A 10,664-nucleotide genomic window follows, 5' to 3' on the forward strand; every position below is an offset into this window, starting at 1 on the left:
TTCTTCTTCTTCTTCTTCTTCTTCTTCTTCTTCTTCTTCTTCTTCTTTTTAATTTGAGAGAGAGAGAGAAAGAGAGATAGAGCACGCTTGCGAGCCAAGGAAATGGTCAAAGAGAAAGAGAGAGAATCTTAAGCAGGCTCCGTGCTCAGCACAGAACCTGATGCAGGGCTTGATCCCACGATCCTGGGATCATGACCTGAGCCAAAATCAAGAGTCGAACACTCAACCAAATGAGCCACTTCTTGGTCTCTTCCCTTTGCTGCTCTAACATGGAAGGATGTCTCCAGAGGAAGATGGCACAGAATATCAGATTTGCCCAAATGAGATTCCTCTCTCTAGAAGACTGGCCTTTTATGTCCTACCTGCTTTGGTAGTTCTGGGTGACTACAAACAGGTATGTTTTCATAGTTTATTTTAGTGGGAGGATCATTGAGATGCTGAAAAGGGCATTTTATGAAATCCAACTCCCAATGAATAGCTCTTAAACCTAGAATGGAGCAATATGTCCTTAAGATGAAAAACAATGCAAATTATATTGAATAATACTAGAGTAGGGTCCTCAGTGTTGTATTGGGAAAGAAGATGCTTCAATATTACCTGTGTAGCTAACAAAGCACAGTCACCTGGATCCCCCCCTCAGACGTAATGAACCAAAACCTGTGAAGGTTGGAGGGGATGGGTTAAGAACACTGAACTAGACACATTTTCATTAAAGACAAGAATGCCATTTGTAAGGGCAAAACATTAAACATTGTTCTGAAAGTTCTAAATAGTGTAATAAAAATAAGAAAATAAATCAAAGGTAGAGATATTGGTTGAAATAAATATTTTCAGATGATAGATTATCTACCTAGGAAAGAAAAACTTCAAACTAATGAGTTTAAGATGACTAGATAATGTGTGTATAATATATATGTGTACATAATAAAATGTTTATATTTCCTATACATCAGTAATGAGTTGGAAAATATAACAAAAATGTATGGGGCACCAGGATGGCTCAGTCAGTTAAGCGTCTGACTTTGGCTCAGGTCATGATCTCAAGGTGTGTGAGTTCGAGCCCCGATAGGGCTCTGTGCTGACAGCTCAGAGCCTGGAGCCTGCTTGGGATTCTGTGTCTCCCTCTCTCTCTGGCCCTCCCCCGCTCACACTGTGGTGTCTCAGTCTCTCTCTCTCTCTCTCTCTCTCTCTCTCTCTCTCTCTCAAAAATAAATAAGCATTAAAAAGGAAATATGACAAAAATGTTAATGTAGTAGCAAATAGGGGTGCCTGGGTGACTGAGTCAGTCAAGCATTCGACTTCACCTTAGGTTGTGGTCTCTCAGTTTGTGGGTTCAAGCCCCTCATAGGGCTCGCTGCTGTCAAAGTGGGGCCCGCTTGGGATCCTGTGTCCCCCATCTTTGCCCCTCCCCTGCTTGTTCTCTCTTCCTCTCAAAAATAAAATAAACATTTAAAAAATACATATACAGATAGTAGCAAATAAAAATACAAAAACCTAGTTAAGGAAAACAGAACTGTGCAGGACCTATATGATGAAATCTTGGTGATGTTATTGAGGAAGATAAAGAAAGTTTTGAATAGGTGGAAAGACATAAGTGGAAAGTCCAACAGTATAAAGATATAAACAGTATATAAATTAGTATAAAATTCAGTGTAATTCCAGTTAGGATCTCAAATTTTTTAGGGGGGATTTGGTGAAAGAATTTCACAAAATGATTTTAAAGTTTTTCTGGAAGAACAAATAAACAGTAATAACCAAGAAATGTTTGAAAGAGAGTAACAATGCAATATTTATTTCTGCATATATTAAAACCTAGAGCTGAATGAAATAAGTCATACAGAGAAAGATAGATACCATATGTTTTCAGTCTTATGTGGATCCTGAGAAACTTAACAGAAGACCATGGGGGAGGGGAAGGAAAAAAAAAAGTTAGAGAGGGAGGGAGCCAAACCATAAGAGACTCTTAAAAACTGAGAATAAACTGAGTGTTGATTGGGAGTGGGAGGGAGGGAAGAGTGGGTGATGGGCATTGAGGAGGGCACCTGTTGGAAGGAGCACTGGGTGTTGTATGGAAACCAGTTTGACAATAAATTTCATATTAAAAAAAAAAACAAAAAAAAACCCCACTGATTTAAATTAAAAAAAACAAAAACAAAAAAAAACCCTAGAGCTGTATTTAAAATGGTGAGATAGGGGCGCCTGGGTGGCTCAGTCGGTTAAGCATCCGACTTCAGCTCAGGTCACGATCTCACGGTCTGTGAGTCCGTGAGTTCGAGCCCCGCATCGGGCTCTGGGCTGATGGCTCAGAGCCTGGAGCCTGCTTCCGATTCTGTGTCTCCCTTTCTCTCTGCCCCTCCCCTGTTCATGCTCTATCTCTCTCTGTCTCAAAAATAAATAAACGTTTGGGGCGCCTGGGTGGCGCAGTCGGTTAAGCGTCCGACTTCAGCCAGGTCACGATCTCACTGTCCGTGAGTTCGAGCCCCGCGTCAGGCTCTGGGCTGATGGCTCGGAGCCTGGAGCCTGTTTCCGATTCTGTGTCTCCCTCTCTCTCTGCCCCTCCCCCGTTCATGCTCTGTCTCTCTCTGTCCCAAAAACAAATAAAAAACGTTGAAAAAAAAATTAAAAAAAATAAATAAATAAACGTTAAAAAAAATTTTTTTAAATGGTGAGATACAGGGATGCCTGGGTGGCTCAGTTGGTTGTGCATCTGGCTCTTGATTTTAACTCAGGTCATGATCCTGTAGTCATGGGATTGAGCCCCGCATCAGGAGTGTGGGCCCTGCTCGAGATTCTCTCCCTCTGCCTCTCTCCCACACTTGCACGCTCTCTCTCTTTCTCGAAAAAGAAACAAACAAACAAATAAATAAAGTGGTGAGGTGCTAACGCAGAAATAAGTAGGCAGATAAAGGAAGAAAGCAGAGTGCAGAAAGAACATTTCAAATCATGGAGATGGTGTTGACTGGTTTGTAAGTGATATTGACTAGTTAACAAATAGTGTTGGGTAGTAGCTCTTGGGGGAACAGAGAAGACAGGAAAGTCTGAACCTATCTCATAGTTTATATTAGAATAGATTTCAGCAGGATTCAGTAGAAGTTTCAATATAAGATATGAAATAACAAAAGTGTCAGAATAAAATGTAGGTGAATACTTACATAATTATGAGTTGAGGAATGATTTCTTTAAACATGGCCCAAAGGTACATACCATGAAGGGTAAGGCAGATATTTTTATGTCAGAAGTTAAAACTTTATCAGAGTAGTGTTTATCTTGGGAGGATTATTGACTGTGAGAAGTTACATGAAAATCTGATTTGGGTGTGGTTACGTGGGTGTAAAGACTCACTGCACACTTAAAATTCACTTGTCTGTATGTGTTATTCTTCAATTAAAAAAAATTTAAGTAAAACTTCTGGTTGGAAAATACCAAGAAAATAATTTTTGAAAAAATGATAAACTAAGAATAAATATTTGCAACATTCACAATATACAAAAGGTTAATTAATATCTCTAATATGTAGTTATTGTAAATCAATAAGAAAAGATTAAACACCCTAATAACAATTAAAAATGCACAAAACCTAATACATATTGACAACAAACAAGAAAAGATGTGTAGCTCATTAATAACCAAATAAATGCAAATTTAAACCCAAGATAGCATTATTTTTTACTTACTAAATTGCAAAGATTAAAAGGTTTGATGCTCTTTAGCTAGGTTGTAAGGAAATGAGCACTCTTGCGGCACCTGGGTGGCTCAGTTGGTTAAGCGTCTGACTTTGGCTCAGGTCATGATCTTACAGTCTGTGAGTTCAAGCCCTGAGTCGGGCTCTGTGCTGACGGCTCAGAGCCTGGAGCCTGCTTCGGATTCTGTGTCCCCCTCTCCCTCTGCCCTTCCTCTGCTCACACTCTGTCTCTCTCTCAAAAGTGAATAAACATTAAAAAAATTAAAAAAAAAAAAAAGGAAATGAACACTCTTGTACTTGAGTGGGAGAATAAATTGCAATTACTTTCTGGAGGTCTGGCTTAGCAAAATGATTTATTTTTTATTTTTTATTTTTTATTTTATTTATTTTTTAAATTTACATTCAAGTTAGTATATAGTGCAACAATGATTTCAGGAGTAGATTCCTTAGTGCCCCTCACCCATTTAGCCCATCTCCCTTCCCACAACCTTCCAGCAACCCTCTGTTTGTTCTAAATATTTATGAGTCTCTTGTGTTTTGTCCCCCTCCCTGTTTTTATATTATTTTTGTTTCCCTTCCCTTATGTTCATCTGTTTTGTATCTTAAAGTCCTCATATGAGTGAAGTCATATGATATTTGTCTTTCTCCGACTAATTTCGCTTAGCATAATACTCTCTAGTTCCATCCACGTGGTTGCAAATGGCAAGATTTCATTCTTTTTGATTGCCGACTAATACTCCATTGTATATATGTACCACATCTTCTTTATCCATTCATCCATCGATGTACATTTGGGCTCTTTCCATACTTTGGCTATTGTTGATAGTGCTGCTATAAACATTGAGGTGCGTGTGTCCCTTCGAAACAACATACCTGTATCCCTTGGATAAATACCTAGTAGTGCAATTGCTGGGTCGTAGGGTAGTTCTATTTTCAGTTTTTTGAGGAACCCGCATACTGTTTTCCAGAGTGGCTGCACCAGCTTGCATTGCCACCAACAATGCAAAAGAGATGCTCTCTCTCCGCATCCTTGCCAACATCTGTTATTGCCTGAGTTGTTAATGTTAGCCATTCTGACAGGGGTGAGGTGATATCTCATTGTGGTTTTGATTTGTATTTCCATGATGATGAGTGATGTTGAGCAGCAAAATGATTTATAATTAAAATGTGTATTCTACTTGACCAAGAAATTTCTCCTTTTGGAATGATCCAAGGAGATAACCCACAGGTACACAAGCATAAGTAAAAACATACTTATTGCAGTATTGTTTATAATAATGACAGATTGGAAACTAGTTAGACAGCCAGTCAGAAAAGGACTGGTTCAAGAAATACATTGAAATATATACAGCCAGTAAAATAGATGTTGCTGAAAATATATATACTTATGGACACAGAAAAAAGAAATTCCAAGACATCGTGTTAGGTAATAAAAGTGGGATTTGTTTATTTCTTCATGTAACAGATATTTATTGAGTGCCCACATATGTCAGGCCTTCCTCTAGTCACAAGGGATACAGCAGTGAGAGAAAAAAAGTAAAAGCAATTACTGCCTTCATGGATCTAATATTCTAGTGGCAAATGAAAAATAATAAAAACTGAAATAAATTATGTAGTTATAAAGCAGCGTGTACAGTACAATAGCATTTTTCTAAATGTGTATTTGTATTGAAAATGTCTGCAAAGAGTTTAATTCATAGCGGCTTTCTGCATGGTGGGGATTTTCATTTTCCACTTTATACTTTTTTTTCCCCTGAAATGTTTTGAGTGAGTATTCCTTTTTAATCAGAAGAAAAGCAATGAATTTCTAGTTTGACAAAAAGAAAATGGCAAAAGAGTGTCTGAATAAATTATATTTGCTATTTCCTTCCCCACAAGAAATGAAAAGATCAACAACTCCCAAGTGGAAGAAACTTTTTGACATTAGAAAGAAGTGCTCAGTTACATATCAAAGCCACAGTGATATGGACCGACATTGCTGCTGGGAATGCAAAATGGGTACAGCCATTGTGGAAGGTTGTTTGGAAGTTTCTTACAAAACTAAACACACCCTCACTGTATCATCCTGCAGTCACACCACTTGGTATACAAATGGGTTGAAAATTCATGTCTATACAAATACCTGCTCAAGGATGTTTGGAACAGCTTTAAACTGGGAAGCATCTAAGATGTCCTCCAGTGGGTGATTGGATAAATAAACTTGTGTGTCCATCCAGACAGTGGGGCTGTTATTCCTTACTAAAGATAAATGAGCTATCAAACCATAAAAAGACATGAAGCAACCTTGAATGCATATGATTAAGTGAAAAAAGCCAATCTAAAAAAGATTCACAAAAATAAAATAAAAAATCAAAAGGCTACATAGTGTGTGATGCCAACTATATGACATTCTGGAAAATCAAAACTATGGAGACAATGAAACAATCAGTAACTGCCAGGAGTTGGAGTGGGTGAATAGGGATGAATGGCTGGAACACAGAGGATTTTTAGGACAGCAAAACTATTCTGTATGACACTGTAATGATGGATACGTGTCATCAGACGTTTGTCAAAACCTATGAAAGGCACAGCATCAAAAGTGAACTCTAATATAAACTATGGTCTTTGGGCAATAATAACATGTCAGTGTATGGTCATCGATTGTAACAAATGTACCAATCTGGTTGGGGATGTTGACAGTGGGGGAGGCTATGTGTGTGGAGGGGTAGGGGATATATGGTAAATCAATGTACTTTCTGCTCAATTTTTCTGTAAGCCTAAAACTACTCCCCAAAATAAATAAATATTTGTTGTTGTTGTTGTTGTTATTATTATTATTATTTGGAAGACACAAGAGATATCACCTCACACCCATTAGGACAGCTGCTCTCAAAAAATGTGGAGAAATCGGAACACTTGTACACTGTTGGTGGGAATGTAAAGTGGTGTAGCTGCTGTGGTAAACACTGTGGTTGTTCCTAAAACAAACAAAATAGAATTACCATGTGATCCAGCAATGCCACTTCTGGATATATACCCCAAAGAATTGAAAGCAGTGTCTTGAGGAGGTATTTGTACATTCATGTTCGTAGCAGCATTACTCACAGTAGACAAGAGGTAAAAATAAACCAAGTGTCCTTCAATGGATGAATGAATTAATAAATGTGATATGTACATGCAATGGAATATTACTCAGCCTTAAAAAGGAAGGAAATTCTGACACATGCTACAACATGGATGAACCTTGAGGACATTATGCGAAGTAAAATGAGCCAGTCACAAAACGACAAATGCTGTATGATACCACTTACATCAGATACCCAGGGTCGTCAAAGTCACATGAACAGAAAATAGAAGGGTGGTTGCCAGAGACTAGAGAAAGTTGTTGTTTCATGGGTATAGAGCTTTATTTTTGCAAGATGAAAACGTCGTGGACATCATTTGCACAGTAAAGTGAATATACTTAACATTACTAAACTGTACACTTAAAAATGGTTTAAGATGGTACACTTAATGTTATGTAGAGTTTACCACAACTAAAAATAAAATAATGAATAAAAAAAAAAAGAAGCACCCAGCTTTCCTGAGAATGTTATGAAATACAGACAACAAAAAGGAAAGACCTCTGATTAAAGAAACGCCAATAAGGTGCATGCTGCCAGACAAAATCAAAAGGCAAATGTTAAACTGGAAGAAAGATACATATTTGCAACCGATGGGATAGGCTAAAGGCTAATCGTAATCACTGATGAAATGTACCAAGAACTCTTATAACTCAAGAAGATTAAAGTGAACCATCCAATGGAAAAATAGACAGACATGAACCAGCCACTCTCAGAAAGACCAAAAAAGAAAAAAGTTAATAAATGCCACATGAGTTCATTCTCATTAGTTATTAAAAAAACTTACATTTTAATTTTAGAACAAGAAGGTGCCAGGGCACCTGGCCGGCTCAGTCGGTAGAGCATGCCACTCTTGATCTCAGGGTTGGGAGTTCAAAACCCCACATTGGGCATAGAACCTACTTAAAAAAAAATAAAAAATAAAACAAGAAGGTGCTAAGTTTCTCCTTTTGGATTGGGAAAAATTTGAAAGATGGTTCTTTAGGGCACAAGGAGATCCAGAGAGGCTCAGCTGGACAACTATCCACTAACGCAAACAAGATGCAAACATCTATTTCCAATTTTTCTTTAAAAAAGAAAAAACATTGTATTACTTTTATAAGCAGGCGGGAAAACAATTCTAAGCTGAAGAGTCATAGGAAGATTAGCACGTTTTCAAATGTAATAAACAAATATAATGGACCAAAAAAATAATTGAAAAACATCATTGATACTCAGTGTCTGGTGTGTGAAGAAGGAAGTGGTCTCAGACACTCTTGGCAGGAGTGTAAACTTGTCCAACCTTTTCAGAAAACAGTTTGGCAGTTTCCACCAATATTTCAAATGTTCTTGTCTAATCAAATAATTCTGCTTTAAGAAAATCATCATATAGATACACACACACATGAAAGCACATAAAGTTTTACTAATTTCGGCGATGTTTATGTAAGTAAGAAATTGGAAATGACCCAAGAGCCCATCAATAGGATATGTTTAAATAATTTATAATATATCCCTACTGCAGAAAACTATGCTAACATTTAAAAAATTACCTGAACTGATTTGGAAAGACATCCAAAAATATTAAGAGAACATGGCCAGTTTCAGAACAATTGTAAAGGGGCACCTGGGTGGCTCAGTCGGTTGAACCTCCGACCTTGGCTGGGGTCATGATCTCCCCGTTTGTGAGTTCAAGCCCCACATCAGGATCACTGCTGTCAGTGCAGAGCCTGCTTCTGATCTTCTGTCCTCCTCTCTCTCTGCCCCCACTAGTTGTAAAAACATGTTATAATTCTATTTTTATGAAGTAATATAAAAATATAGAAAAATCTAAAAAAAATTAGCAGGAATACACATCATACTGTTAACTGTGGTCATCTCTGATTCAGGTCTGAGATTGCAGGAGATGTTTGCTTTCTAAAATACACATTTTTGTACTCTTGAGGTTTTTTGCATTGATTTTTGAAACGAGGGGTAAAAAACAAATCTTCAGGGTGGGTTTCCTCATACTACAAAAAATTGAGTACCTCCAGTACCTGGTCTAGCCTCCTGCCTCCCATACCCCTCCTTCTCTCTATCAAAGTCAAGGCAGACTGCACCTCCCTAAGAATTTTCTAAGAGCTTCAATTTATTCAGATAGCATTCCTTTGTGATCTCTGGGCTCTTTGGACCCTGAATCACAACAAACCCCTTTGGATCATAGACTCTTTATTGTTTATCAGCTGACTGTGCCAACAAGGTGTGAATGTCTGGCCTCAGTGCTAAATGCTTAGAAGGAAACAGAGCCAACCCTGACACTGCAAAGGGAAACGATGCCCCTTTAGATTCCTGATCAGGGTGAGAGAGACTACTGCCCTGTCCCCACCCAAGGAGGGAAACTCGGAAGAGGAGCTCACGACCTGGGCATTAGCTCTCAGCTGCCTCGGCCAGTGAGGACTGACAGCACTCTGTCCCTGCTGGACAGCTCCCACTTTATCCGCTGCTTTGCATGCCCCATCCTCTAGTGAGGGCTTTTCCAGGAACCTGAAAGGCTCGGGGAAAACTTCCCATGGGGCCTGGATTTAGACTTCACACTAAGCACTCAGTTTAATTGTCAAAAGGTAAGTATACCTCATGATGGCTACAGTGTCCCTTCTCCACAGGGGACAATCACAAGCCCTCAAGTCAAGCCTTCCCTAACCTATCCTCTGGGGTTTTTTTTCCCCTCCGTATCTACACTTCTGTTAATCCTCAGTTAATGAGGAAGACAGACCTGCACCAGTCCATTGCACCAGGTCACCCAAAACCATGTAGAACTCCCATACGATGGCCCCAGAGTGGGTGCAGTTGTGCCCGTCTGTACAGCTAAAAGCTGAAGGAAAATGCCATTCATACCTGGAAGAGAAATCCTGTGTGCCCTGCTCACCTGCTGCCCACCCCCCACAAGCTCCTTAGTCTTGGGCTGAGTCACCAGGTGGGGGTGGGGGAATGTTCCTGGGGACGCCTTAAGCAGGTATTTGATGCACGCTTCTTCTGATGAAGGGTAGGTATCCTGGGCACCCCCAGAGTTTCTGATTCCATCCATTTGGGTGAAGCATGAGAATGTGCATTTGTAACGGATTACCCAGTCATCTGGGTACTGCCCTCCAGTCAGGCTGGGGCACTTGGGAATCACTGGGTTTGAAGATGGGGCAGAGTCAGGAAGCTGTGTCAGGACCAGAGCCTGAAGCAGAGTGGGGCCAGCAAGGGTGGGAGGGAGGCAGCAGAGCTGAGGGACATCTCCGAGGGGAGGGCCACCGGGAAGGGAGCCCAGTTGGCTGCAGAGCATGAGGTGGGGTGTCTAGACTGACTTGGGGTTTCTTGCCTGAAGGACCAAAGGGGAAGATTGTGAGGTAGGGAACCCAGGAGGCACAGTAGCGTGAAGGGAGGGGATAGGAGTTCAGGTTTGGAGGGTCATCTGGGTGGAGATGTCCAATAGGCACTTGGTCATTTCAGTCTGGATTAGACATCAGGTGTGAGGACTGTGGGAATATGGGAGCAGAGGGTACTTGGGACAGAGCTGATGGCTGGTAGTGTAGGCAATGAAACAGCTATCCAGGGAGAGTACATGAATTATGAAAAGAAGAGCAAGAACCGCAGGACTGTGGAAACTTCTACAAGCCTGTGAGTCTTATCAGGTGTGTTAAGACAGCTCCCTTGGTCTGTAATTCCCCCAATTTAGGGACCAACAGAGGAAATCCAGCAAGGTAAGGGAAACGATAGGGGACAGTGAAGTTCCAGAGGTGGCTGAAGGTATCCTGGGACACCCAGGTTGACTCAGCCCAGCATTTAGTAGCTCGTGTGATGGGCAGCGGGTAAGGAGGGCACACGGGATATCTTTCTGGATGGCATTTCCCTTCAGCTTTTAACTGTCCTGGGCTTGC

At 40.2% G+C, this 10,664-nt stretch overlaps 1 protein-coding gene across 2 annotated transcripts in view; it reads left to right on the forward strand.

The window, feature by feature from the left end:
• STAMBP (STAM binding protein) overlaps positions 1–2,612 on the forward strand; it is a 46,494-nt gene extending 43,882 nt beyond the window's left edge. For both annotated transcript variants that reach the window (XR_007462256.1, XR_007462257.1), the window contains one exon: positions 277–2,612. The gene's annotated coding sequence lies outside the window, so the exon portion shown is untranslated. The remainder of the gene's footprint in view (positions 1–276) is intronic.
• Positions 2,613–10,664: the final 8,052 nt, after the last annotated feature.

This window comes from Panthera uncia (genome assembly GCF_023721935.1).
Source record: "Panthera uncia isolate 11264 chromosome A3 unlocalized genomic scaffold, Puncia_PCG_1.0 HiC_scaffold_11, whole genome shotgun sequence".
Classification (NCBI taxonomy): Eukaryota; Metazoa; Chordata; class Mammalia; order Carnivora; family Felidae; genus Panthera; species Panthera uncia.